The 13,979-nt window shown below is 45.2% G+C and overlaps 1 long non-coding RNA gene across 4 annotated transcripts in view; it reads right to left on the reverse strand.

The window, feature by feature from the left end:
* Positions 1-598: 598 nt before the first annotated feature.
* LOC148135009 (uncharacterized) overlaps positions 599-13,979 on the reverse strand; it is a 48,590-nt gene continuing 35,209 nt past the window's right edge. For all 4 annotated transcript variants that reach the window (XR_015755494.1, XR_015755492.1, XR_015755493.1 and 1 more), the window contains one exon: positions 599-1,357. This is a non-coding gene — a long non-coding RNA (uncharacterized LOC148135009). The remainder of the gene's footprint in view (positions 1,358-13,979) is intronic.

Raw genomic sequence — 13,979 nt, forward strand, 5'->3', positions numbered from 1 at the left:
GCATCTCAGGGGATACAGTGCTTTATCTCCACCATTGCCCCCCTCCCCACAACTCTACCTCGATTTTGTCCCTTCTCATTCTGTCACTTGTAATGGTTTGCTTGGCCAGTAATGGGCTTTGTTTATAAATATTCAATTGGTAACACAAATGGTTTACTGCTGGTGATTATATGTCTAGATTAGAGTGGTGCTGGAAAACCAAAGCAGGTCAGGCATGATCCGAGGAGCCAGAAAATCAATGTCTTGGCAAAAGCCCTTTTCCAGCACCACTCTGATCTAGGCTCTGGTTTCCAGCATCTGCAGTCCTCACTTTTGCACTGCTGGTGATTATATGTTAGCCAAAAGCAAAATGGCGTAATGATGATTTTGATGGTGGAAAGGTTGCTGTGATAACATTTCTGGGTCGGAGAAATGGGGAAAAAGAACGCTTCACAGCTCATTGAACGAGAACTGAAAAGCTGTTAAATCAAACCTCAGACAGGGAGGCAATATTTCCCTGAGGTTTGAGTAACTGGAAAGTGATGGTGTCCGGGAATAGACAGGATTTTGTTTTACAGGAGGTTGAAAGCTTTAAAACTGTTATATTCAGACAGTTCAATTAATTTTCTTTAATTTTATTTGCTGTGCAAAAAACTTTTACAACATTTTAAAGCCAAAATGTACAAACCTTGTGTTAAAGATAAATGTTACATAAAATCCATCAAACCATCCCTCACTGAAAACTGTTGTGCAAGTGCAATCTCCTGGAGAATCCTGCCCTGCCTACTCCTTCCGACCCGGGCTCCATGACTATATACATACCTGGGAGATAGCAGCAGGAGGAGGCCATTCAGCCTTTCAATCCTGCTCCACCATTCAATGGGAAACAGCTGACCATCCAGCTCAGTCTCCTGTCCCTGCTGTGTTCCAATCCCCTTTCATGACTTTACCTCGAAGAACTATATCGAAGTCCTCCTTTGGCTTCACTGCCTTTTGTTCCAGTGATGTTGATGTTGCTGTGTTACTGTGTAGGTGTAGGCAGGGGTAATGTGATGGTGCTGCCTACTGGAGGATGTACTCAGCATCCCTCATCATCCTGCAGTAACATCAACCGGGGTTCAGCAACTAGAGATAGATACCATTTCCAGGATATGGGCATCACTGACTCAGCCAGCATTTATTCCTCATCTCTAGTTACCCTTGAGAACACGGTAGTGAGCTGCTGTCTTGAACCACTCGCAGTCCATTTGGTGCAGATAGACCGACAATGCTGGGAGGGAGAGTGTTGCAGGATTTTGGCCCAGTGATTCTCTATCTTTGGCTCTTCAAATATTGTTAAACTTAATCACCAGTCTGCAAATCTTCACCATCTCACACCCTGTATAAAGGAATATGTCCAGATTAGAAATTCAGAACAGATAATTCTAATTTCTCTGGAATATTTTTCCCCTTTGTTTCCCCAAAGCTGCAACCGTCCAGCCCACTTACTCTCTCCCACCATTCTGACTCTGCTGTCCCCTAATGTACACCCCCCCCATTCTCATGGAGTAACTGATAAACAGATCCATGCTACCACTTTCCGTCCCTGGTTAGACTCTGCACCCTTTCTGGGTTCACGTCCTTTCCCTTCAGTTGCTGCAAGTGAATAATGTAACAGCAGAATGAAACAAAAGGAAACAGACAGGGAGATGGCAGATCCTGGACAGAAGAGGAACCTTCAGGCTGGGAGAATGGGTCAGATCCTTGTTTGTTTCTCAGAGGTCGATTCCCAGCATTGCAACAAGTTGGGAATGGAACTTGGTTCCACGTGAGTGTGATGGCACTTTGACCCCCCCCCCCCCAACTGATCAATACTATAAGCAGATGTGCCCCTTCTCCACCCAATCACAGTGTGAATGCTTTCTGCTGGTTACCCAAAACACATGCTCCAAAACCCATTCACATTCTGTACATGTACAGTCCCAGGTTTCCCTGCACACATGTGATCCCTGCCTCAGGGATTGTGGGAGTTATAGTCCCCATGAAGCCTCTGGAGACCTGTTTCTGGAAAGTGAATGAAAAGTGTGGGGTGGAGGGTGTTGTGTATCCGATCCCCATTCAGACACACAGGACATGTGGGTTGTCACTGCGTTTTACTGAGACATCCGCTTAGAAAACTCGATTTCTGATGTAAGGAATATACATTCAGCCAATTGTGGGGTGGGGAGGTTAATAAGGGGCAGCAAATTTTAAGAGAGGTGGCTCAGTGGCTAGCACTGCTGCCTCACAGCGTCAGAGACCCGGGTTTGATTCCAGCCTGAGGCGACTGTGTGGAGTTTACACATTCTCCCTATGTCTGCGTGGGTTCCCGCTGGGTGTTCCGGTTTCTTTCCACAGTCCAAAGATGCACAAATTTGATGGATTGGCCATGCTAAATTGCCTACAGGGTCCACGATGTGCCAGTTAGACAATTAACAACAGGAAATGCAGGGTTACAGGGAATGGATGGGTCCGAATGGGATGCTCACCATAGGGTTGGCGTGGACTCGATCGATGAATACCCTGTTTCTGCACTATAGGGACTCTATTCTATTCTCATGAGGAAGAATGTACCTATCTCAATGTGTTCTGAATTTGTGGAATTCCCTATTCAAAATGCAGTGGATGCCAGGGCAATGAGCAACCTTAATGAAAAGATACAGATGTTTAATTTGCAATGAGTTGAAGGGTGAGAGAGAGCAGGCGGGAAAATCCAGCTGAGAGCAAGGTGAGCTCAATCATCAGCGTATTAAATGGTGGAGATGGTTCGAAGGGCTGCATTGACTCTCCTGTGCTCAGTGCTTATCTTCTTACGGTAATAATTGGAAAGCTGAATCCAAAAATCACCACCTTCAGAAAATGCAGGATACTCAGATGGATTAGCATTCCAAACTTAGATAGTGAGGAAGCGAGTAGGAGATAATGATTTTGCAATTTTACACTGAGGGGACACAGTGATTTATGGTTTTCGACTGTGTAGGACATTCACACCGTCCAGAATACTCTGTTGGGAATATCTATCCTGTACTTTACTACAAAGCCAAGGTCTCTGACAATGAAACCCAAAACACCGCCTCCCCACGTAATCTGATAAAAGACTTGAGAAGTCTGGTTGAATTTAGAACACAGATGGAAAACGGGAAGATTAAATCCAATCCCAAGATCCTGTGCTTTAACAAAGGAGACGACAATAGGATGAGGCAGGAGTTGGCTAATATAGACTGGAAGCAAAGACTTTAGGGTGGGACAGTTGACAGACAGTGGAGGAATATCAAAGAATTTTTCAAACTGCTCAGCAAAAACATATATCAGTGAAAAGGAAGGACTGTAGGAAAAGGAGTAATCTGCCATGGGTGGGTAAGGAAATAATGGAGTCTGTCAAATTGAAATAGAAAGCATACAAATTGGTAAAAACCAAGGAGAAACCAGGAGATTAGAAAAACTTCAAAGATCAACAGAAAGCTTGATGGGATTCGGGATAAAATGTAATGAGTAGCTATCTGCAGGGACAGAATAGCAGTTTACACTATTGGAGGGGAACCTATTGTTTGGAGAACATATGGCCTCTGTAATTGTTGAAGCACTTAACTGTTACCATAGAGATAATCCTGATCACGTTAAAACTCACAGCACACCCCAAAAACTTGTATGTCCAAATAAACCTGTTGGACTATAACCTGGTGATGTGTGGTTTTTAACTTTGTTGATCCCACCTCAACCCCGGCTCCTCCACATCAGAATCCTGATAGACAGCCCCACTGAAACTGAAGCGCCTGTCAGGCACTTGAGGGAGCCAAAGGGGCGTGGGGGAAGGGGTGCGTGGTTTAACCACAAAGTGCTGAACAGAACTAGACTTTTTAACTGCTGTTGCCATTGAGATAATCCTGAGAGATAGTCTCTATTCAAAGTCACAAACCACAAAGGTAGAAGAATGGGAGCCGTACACCGGACAGGCGGGGAGTTACCTGATGCTGCCTGGAGGCATTTTGCACGTAAAATATCCAGGTAACTACCATGTCTCATCAATAAAGACTCAAAGAAGACCTCTCAGAGTTCTGTGCCTATTTATTCCTACTCAGCAGGGTTCAGGAATATGAGGACACAGCAGTCAGAATTCACAGTGGAGGATATGAAGAACATGCCAGGAATTGATAAGGAGACTGAGGAAGGTGAGGACCTATAAATAACCGTTATCATGAAAGAGTTAGAGCTGGGCAACCTAATGGAGCTAAAGGTAGACAAGTCTCTTTGCTCTGATGGAATACATCCCAAGATACCAACAGAGTTAGGGGGAGAAATAGCAAATGCACTTAAGTCATAGAATCCTACAGCAGAGACAGGCACTTTGGCCCAAACTGGCCCATGCCAATCAGAATGTCCATCCACGCTAACCCTATTTCCATGCACTTGGCTCATCTGCTTCTGAAACGTTCCTATCCATGTATTTGTCCAAATGCCCTTTAGATGTTGTTAACAGACCCGCCTCAACCACTTCCACTGGCAGTTCATTCCATATACATACCACCCTCTGTGTAGAACAGTTGCCTCTCAGGGTTCCCTTTTAGTCTTTCTCCTCTAACCTTAAACTGATACCCTCCAGTCCTTATTCCCTGGGAAAAAGGCTGAGTGCATTCACCTTACCCATGCCTCTCATGATCTTATACACTTCTTTAATATATTCCCCCTCGGTTTCCTCTGCTATAAACAAAAAAGTCCTCGCTTGTCTAACCTCTCCCTGTAACTCAGACCCCTGAGATCTGGCATCATCCTTGTAAATTTCTTCTGCACCTTTCCAGTTTCATAACTGAAACCTACACTGCACTCATCACATTTCCAGTGTTTCCCCACGGCGCTGGAACCGACGTGACAACACCAATGGATTACAATCCATGATCGATAATTCACTCCGTTACAACAATTCCATTTTCACAGCTTTTTCCATGATGCAAGAATCCTTTTGTCTTTCTGGTTTCATGGTAAATTGTCCTCATACAAAACCAATCTGGGGCTTAACTGTTCCTGGGAAATGTGCCATGATGTTTTAGACTTTCAAAAACCAAATGAAATCTCTCTCCACAGTCCCCAAGCTAACATGGACTTCGCTGTCTCAGTACTTTTTCCAGTCACGCTGACATTTGAGATATTCGTCCACAGGCAGAATGCACATCTTTCGTTCCAGATGAAAAGGCCAATGATATCCAGATCGGCACGGATCAAGTAACTATCAAAATTGAACATGAAATTCAATTTGAATTTCTCAACTACAAATTCCCCCTTTCAGTACTCTACAACAGAGAAAACAAAGTGCTGGAGCTACTCAGCAGGTCTGGCAGCATCTGAAATGGTGACAGATGCAGGAAACATTGCAGCCTGGAAGAAGTGTTCAGATGATTACACCAGGCACGTGCGCTTGATGACCAATATGGAGAAGATGGGGGCATTGTGTTCAACAGTTTTATACCAGAGACTCTGACCCCATTTTATTCCGTGTTTCTCTGAGATTCCCTCTTTTCAGAAGCAGGCAGGAGTGGGAAGCAGTGGAGAATGTAAATGATGTGTGACCTTCCTAGTGAGAGGATTCGAGTACCGGAGCAGGGATCCCTTTCTGGAAGGGCCTTGGCGAGACCACACCTGGAGTACTGCGTGTACCTTTGTTCCCCTTTCCCAAGGAAGACTCTCCTGGTTACTGAGAGAGAGTAAAGGAGGGGCACCAGCCTGGGTCCTGGGATGTGTAGATAATTAAGGGCTGCAGATGCTGGAAGTCAGAGTTTATACAATGTTGATCTGGGGAAGTGCAGCAGGTCAGGCAGCATCAGAGGGGCAGGAAAGTTGATGTTTTGGGTCAGGACAGTTTGTCAGTCCGAATGAATAGTCCTGACCCGAAACATCAATTTTCCTGCCCCATCGTATCCATGCTGGTCATCAAACGCCTATTTATTCTAGTCCCACGTTCTGGCACTCCATGTAACATCTTGGTGTGATCATCTAAACACTTCTTCCAGGCTGCAATGTTTCCTGCATCTGTCACCATTTCAGATGCTGACAGACTTGCTGAGGATGTCCAGCAATTTATGTTCTTATTGCAGATTTTCACCATTTTGCTGAAGCACATAGACATGTATACAGCTCCATATTTTGTTGACTCACATTTCTGAGATGGCAGGACTGATGGCTGAAGAGGGACTCAATCCTTGTTTAATCCTCCTTTTCTTTGGCTTTCTGAGCTGCTGACTACATCACTAATATTCTACCTCCCATTCCCTGACCTGAATCTGACCCATCTAAGCCGACACTTTAGTTCCCAACCCCCTGCCAAGACTAGTTAAAACCTCACCAATGGAACTGCAAAAGCCCCCATCAGATTTGTCTCAGCTCTGCCCAGGGGTAACCGGTCAGGCTGGTATAGGACCCACCCAGAAACAGTCCCAGTGCCTGAAGAATCTGAACCTTTCTCTGGTACACCATTTCCCCAGCCACACATCCAGCTGATCTACCCTCTTATTCCTGCTCTCACTAGCACATGGCACTGGGAGTAAGTCTGACCTTATTACATTTCAGGATCTACATTTTAATGCATCTCTGCTCTCCCTATATCTAGCTTTCAGGCCCTCATCCCTCTGTTTAGCAATGTCGTTGGTATCTGTGTGTTCCACCACCATGGGCTGTTTAACTTCCAGCTCCAGAAAGTCCTGCAGCCGCTCCATGATATTGCGGATCCTAGCTTTATGGAGGTAACATACCATCCTGGATTCATGTCTATGGTCACAGCAGTGCCCGCCCTAACCCTGAGCATTGAATCCCCTGTCACGAGAGCAGTGTTTCCTCTCTTTCCTCCCGCTCTTTGCAGCGGAGCTCTCTGTGGTGGCATGACCCTAGCTGGTGCTGATTTCCCGAGAAGCCACCCCACCCATTCCCGCCCTTACAGAATCCCAAGCGGGATACAGTATCTGTATGAGAAGGGGATGACCACTGGGGACTCCTGCACCCCATTCCTGAGCCTTTTCCTTGATCTGATGGTCACCCATTCCCTTTCTGCCTGTGTAGCCCTCACCTGCAGTGTGACTAACTCACTAAACATGCTGTCCATAACATTCTCAGACGCTCCACAGTGAGTCCACTCACAGCTCCAGGTCTGAAAAGCAGTTTCCCAGTAACTGCAGATGAACACACTTGCAGCACACATAGCCGTCAGGCACACTGGAAGCGTCCCTTATTTCCCACACTGTACAAGAGGACCACAACACGGGTCTGAGGTGCCATATCACAACATCTCTCTACATTTATCTCGTTACTCCCATTAAGAAAATTTAAATGAGTGCGCAACCTTCCTTCACTTCAAACATGTACATTATAATAAAAAAAAACTTTACTTCAGCAGATATGCCATACTTTAAAAACTTAAATACTCCGCAGGTATCACTGAGAAATTGGCTGTTCCCATTGGGACCACGTGAATTACTGAATGGCCTGAACTAAACTTGAGTTTCAGCTTCACCTTCTCCCAGTCTCACCTCACTCTGTTTACACCCAACTCCAAAACACTCTCATTGAGCCAAGCAGCACTCTCAGTGCAGCCTTGTCATTTTCAATGTCTGCTCACACCTACACTGCCCTCGGCCTCCTGTACTGTTCTAATGCATCTCAATGGGAGCTCAGGAACAGCATCTCATCTTTCAGTTCAGCCCTTTGCAACCCTAGAGTCAACATGGACTTCAGCAGTTTCTGGATGAACAGACAGTTGTCAGAATCTGGAATGTTCCACCTGAAATGGTGCTGGAATTTGAGTCCACAAGGAAATTCAATGAGAAGCTTGCAGGAAATTGGAAGTAGAGGGTTTACAGGTTAACATCATGAAGTGGGTGACTGGGACTAAATCTGGCATTTGGATAAATCTGTGCTCTCTCTCAGCCCAATACCTCCTTCCACAGCTGCAGGGCCAAGAATTGAACACATACCCAAAGGGTGATCTGACCATGAACTTGAACATCTTTCTGCTTTTTGCTTGACAAAACTATTGGTGATATTTTCTCAGACTGAACAAACCTTTCTCGTTCCACAGTTAAATGCCAATGATATTCAGATCGTGATTATTCCGTGGACTGTAGAAACTTGTTTTTGAGATCCCAGTCTCAATTATTCTCAATTAATATCCTATAAAATGAATTCGCAAAACAAAGCTCACAGTCAGTGCAAGATGAATAGTGAAGGCGAACACTTCTCTTGGTATGTGTTTGATGTGTAAACACTCCTCTTGAAATCACCCCACCCCCCCAAAAAAAGAGGACATGTGCCTGCGCCTTGCTGTACCTTACCCCAAATAAAGATGGCGGCCATAACCCAGGACCTCTCACTGCCTGAGGCCCACAGCTGTTTTCCTCTTTGCTGCAAATGTGGGACCAAGATTTTCTAATTCAGATTAACAACCTGCACAGAGTATGACTAAACCCTCCCAGTCTACACTGATACATCTCATCCGGTTTCTGCTGCCACTCTCCCCTTTCCACCTCCTGCAAACACCAAGGGTCATCACGGGTTCTGTGACCCTTCATCAGAACCGAAAACAGCTGGGAAAAGTAGAATCCCTATAGCGTGGAAACAGGCTCTTCGGCCCAACAATTACACATCCACCCTCCGAAGTTCATTTCACCCAGATCCATTCCCCTCCCTATTACTCTCCATTTCCCCGGACTAATGCACATCCACGAACACTACGGGAAATTTAGCTGGGCCAATTCACTGAACCTGCACATCTTTGGACTACAGGAGATAGGGGTAAAGAGTAAATAATAGGTGGGGACAGAGTGCAAAGAGAGACAGGAACATTTGTAAAGACAAAGGAGTGAATAACGATCTGGTGGGACGGTGGAAAGCTGTTAGTGGAGGAGACAGGAACCTGGTAGCATCTGAGTGGCAGTGGTGGAAATGGTGACTGATGAGTTACATTGTGGCTGCAAAAAGGCCACACTTTAACGCAAGCTGGAAGAACAACACCTCACCTCCCAGTCGGGGACTCTGCAATCCTCTGGCTTCAACATCAAATTCAATAATTTTAGGTCTGAACTCTCCCACGTCCTAGTGTCTTTGCCCCCTACCTCACATACCAGGCCTTGTTATTACATAGCCTGCCATTACACACTACCTATGGTTAGCCACTAACAGTCCCCATAAACAGCTATTCACCCCCCCCCCCCAGCCAAATCGTTATCCACTCCTTTGTCCAACTGCTCCTATCTCTCTCTTTGGACTCTATCCCCCCCTATCATTTACTCCTTAACCACTACCTTCTGCATAAAAACCAACATTTTTTTCCGAGTAGCACCAGCTCCTGAGGATGGGTCACCGAATCCAAAATGCGAACCGATTTCTCTTCACAGATGCTGCCAGATCTGCTGAGCTTTTCCAGTACTTTCAGTTGTTGTGTGTGATTTACAGCCTCCGCAGTTCTTTTGGTTCTAATTTCCCCGGAGTATCTAATTCAGGTCCAGCAGACTGAAACAGTGTTTATCAACCCTCCCAGTCCACACTAACTCCATCTCTCTCCCTGTCTCTGCTGTCTCTCCCACTCCTTCACATTCAGTCCCCCCTCACAGTGACACTGCGCCTGCAAAGCTGATGGTCATGTGTTGGCCTGCTGGACCCACCCCTCATTCACTCCCATTGGCTGGAGGATCACGCCAACTCTCCTATTGGTCTGAAGCTGTGTCAATCAGCCAGGCCCCATTGTGACCTGAGTGGTGGGATCCTCCCAGGTGCATCAGAGGCTGAGGGGTGACCTCACAGAGGTTTATAAAATCAGGAGGGGCATGGATAGGATAAATAGACAAGGTCGTTTCCCTGGGGTGGGGGAGTCCAGAATGAGAGGGCATAGGTTTAACATGAGAGGGGAAGAATTTAAAATGGATCAGAGGGGCAATTGTTTTTCCCACTGAGGTTGGTGCGTGTATGGAATCTTCTGTCGGGAAGTGGAGGATGTTGCTACAATTATACAAATTTGGCATCTGGATGGGTATATGAATAGGAAAGGTATAGAGTGATATGTGCCAAGTGTTGGCAAATGGGTCTAGATTAGGTTGGGATATCTGGTTGGCATGGACTGGTTTAACCAAAGGGTTTATTTTCATGCTGTACATCTCTACGGCTCTGCCCTGGGATGAGCTTCATCATTCACAGTGAATTGGGCAGGATCACAGAGCACAGGGGCTGGAGGCTATTCCGCCCATTGGGGCTGTACTCTCTCCCTCTGGAGATAGTGCCAGTCAGTCCCAACTCAACTTCCATTTGGACATAGCCCTCCAAATCCTTCCTTAAAAAAGTTAAATTTCAAATTTGTTTTGACAATAGCTACTGAATCTGCATCCAGCTGTCTTTCAAACTGTTCCAGATGCTCAGAATTTAGTGAGTAAAATAATCTTCACATTTTTAATCTGCATTATTTGCCAGTTACCTGAAAGTAGTTACTAAAAATTGTGACGTTAAAAATTTCTCACTCTGTCTCTCTGTAAATGAAATGCCCTGGAAACAAATCAACTCCTGGTCGAAATCACTGCTTCACCTTCTCAGCTCCAAGGAGAATTGTCTGACCTTCTGCTAACTCTCCATAAAAGAGAAACCTATCTTAATTTTAATTTATTAGTGCCATAGAGATGTACAGCACAGAAACAGACCCTTCAGTCCAACTTGTCCAGGCCAACCAGATATCCTAAATTAATCTCGTCCCATATGCCAGCACTTGGCCCATAACCTTCTAAACCTTTCCCAATCACATATCCAATGAGATGTGTTTTAAATGTTGTAACTATACCAACCTCCACACTTTCTCTGGCAGCTTATTCCATACACGTATCACGTTCAGCTTGAAACTTTGCCCCTAATATCCCTTTTCAATCTTTTCCCTCACGCCTGTGCTTTCTAGTTTTGGACTCACCTAAACAGGAATAAGACCCTGGCTGTTTACCCTATCCATGCCCCTCACGATTTTATCAACCTCTATGGTCACCCCTCAGCATCCGATTCTCCAGTGAAAACAGCCTCAGCCTATTCAGCCTCTCCCTATAGCTCAATCCCTCAACCCTGGAAACATATTTTCTGAATCCTTTTAAGTTTCACAATATCGTTCCGATAGTGGGGAGACCAGGACTGAAAGCTGATTCAGTCACTTCTGGAATTCTATGTCCTGTACAGCCGCAAAATGACGTCACAACTCCTGTACTCAATGCACTGACCGATAAAGGCAAGAATACTAAACACCTTCTTCACTACCCTGCCTATCTATGATTCCACTTTCAAGGAACGATGAACCTGCACTCCAAGATCTCTTAGTTCAGCAACACTGCCCAGGACCTTCCCATTAAGTGTAGAAGTCCGGCCCTGATTTGCTTTTCCAAAATGCAGAACCTCACATTCATCAAAATTAAACTTCATCTGCCACTCCTCAGCCCATTTGATCGGAGTCTCATTGTACTCTGAGGTAACTTTACTGTCCACTGCACGTCAAATTTTGGTGTCTATTGTAAACCTACTAACCATAGCTCCTATATTCACATGGAAATCATTGATATAAATGACAAAAAGCAGTGGACCCAGCACCCAGCCTGACAGCATTTTGCTCACCACAGGCTTCCAGTCCTAAAAGCACCCTTCACCAAGACACTGACTGCTCAGCAAGGTTAGAGCTCATGGAATACAGGGAGAACTAGCCAATTGGGATCCAGAACTCGCTCAAAGGCAGAAGACAGAGGGTGGTGGTGGAGGGTTGATTTTCAGACTGGAGGCCTGTGACCAGTGGAGTGCCACAAGGGTCGGTGCTGGGTCCACTACTTTTCGTCATTTATATGAATGACTTGGATGTGAACATAGCAGGCATAGTTAGTGAGATGACACCAAAGTTGGAGGTGTAGTGGACAGTGAAAACAATTACCTCAGAGTACAACGGGATCTTGATCAGATGAGTGAATGGGCTGAGGAGTGGCATTTGGGGAAATCAAATCTTAGCAGGACTTATACACTTAATGGTAAGGTCCTGAGGAGTGTTACTGAACAAAGAGACCTTGGAGTGCAGGTTCATAGCTCCTTGAAAGTGGAGCCGCAGGTAGATAGGATAGTGAAGGCGGCATATGGTTAGAACATTAAGTACAGGAGTTGGGAGGTCATGTTGTGGCTGTACAGGGCATTGGTGAGGTCACTATTGGAATATTGCGTACAAACCTGGTCTCCTTCCTATTGGAAGGATGTTGTGAAACTTGAAAGGGTTCAGAAAAGATTTACAAGAAAGTTACCAGGATTGGAGGATTTGAGCTCAGCTGGGGGTTGAATAGATTTTGAATAGACTGGGGCTATTTTCCCTGGAGCGTCCGAAGCTGAGAGGTGAGCTTATAGAGGTATATAAAATCATGAGGGGCATGGATAGGATAAATAGACAAAGTCTCTTCCCTGGGGTGGTGGATCCCAGCACTAGAGGGCATAGGTTTAGGGTGAGAGGGGAAAGACTTTAAAGAGACTTGTAGGGCAACGTTTTCACAGAGGGTGGTATGTGTATGGAATGAGCTGCCAGAGGAAGTGGTGGAGGTTGGACGAATGCAACATTTATAAGGCATCTTGATGGGTATAGAATAGGAAGGATATGAGCCGGGTGCAAGCAGGTGGGACTACATTGCGTTGGGATATCTGGTCAGCATGTACTGGTTGGACCGAAGGGTCTCTGCTTCTGTGTTGTACATCTATGACTCTTTGATCTTCCAGTCAATTTTGTATCCAAATAGCTAGTTCCGCCTGTATTCTATGGTGTTGAACTTGCTAACCAGTCTGTTATGTGGAACCTTGTGTCTTTCTCAAGTCCAAGTTAATGACTTCCATGCACAAAGCCATGCTGACTATCCCTAATCTTTTCTTGCCTTTCCAATGACATGTAAATTCTGTCCCTGAGAATCCCTTCCAACAACTTGCCTGCCACTGACTTCAGGCTCACTGGTCTATAGTTCCCTGGCTTTTCCTTACTATCTTTCTCAAATAATGATTTGGAGATGCCAGTGTTGGACTGGGGTGTACAAAGTTAGAAATCACACAACACCAGGTTATAGTCCAACCGGTTTAATTGGAAGCACACTTCCAATTAAACCTGTTTGACTATAACCTGGTGTGTGATTTTTAACTTTCTCAAATAATGGCACCCATCTTCCAGCACCCTGTCTGTGGCAATCGATGATACAAATATCTCAGCGAGGGGCCCAGCAATCACTTCCCTGGCTTCCCACAAAGTTCTGGGATACACCTGCTCAGATTCCTGGGATTTATCCACCTTTCTGCTTTTTAAGACATCCAGTACCTCCTCCACTGTAATATGAACAATTGCCAAGTTATCACTATTTATTTCTCCAAACTCTCTAGCTTCCATATCATTTTTCAGTAAAAACTGATGTGAAATACTGACAGAATCTCTCCCACTGCCTGCGGTTCCATAGACAGCCTAACTGATTTTTGAGGGTTGCTATTCTCTGCCTGGTTACTCTTTTGTCCATAGTATATTTGTCGAATCTCTTTGGATTCTCCTGAAACCAATTTCCCAAGCTATCTCACGTCCTCTTTTTGCTCTCCTGGTTTCCCGAGAGTTTTCCTCCTCTAGGGAGTCACACAAACACAGCTCTCAATACCTGCCATATCCCTCCTTCATTTTCTTGACCAGAGCCTCAATTTCTCTAGTCATGCAGCATTCTCTACACCTACCAGCCTTGGCCTTAACAGGAAAATACTGTGTCTGTACTCACATTATCACAGGCCTATGGAGGCATTGGCAGATGTGGACATCAAAACAATCAATCATTCTCAGTAAAGAGGTACTGTTGAAAAAGCTAAGAGCCCAAAGGTAGATGGGTCTCCTGGCCCTGATAGAATGCATCCCAGAGATGGCGGGTTAAAATAGCAAATGCTCATGTGATTATTCACTAAAATTTGATTGACTCTGGGACAGTTCCGACAGATTGGCAAGC

Source organism: Chiloscyllium plagiosum, unplaced genomic scaffold (assembly GCF_037043375.1).
Source record: "Chiloscyllium plagiosum isolate Xiang-an unplaced genomic scaffold, Cpla_swu_hap1 HiC_scaffold_51, whole genome shotgun sequence".
Lineage (NCBI taxonomy): Eukaryota > Metazoa > Chordata > Chondrichthyes > Orectolobiformes > Hemiscylliidae > Chiloscyllium > Chiloscyllium plagiosum.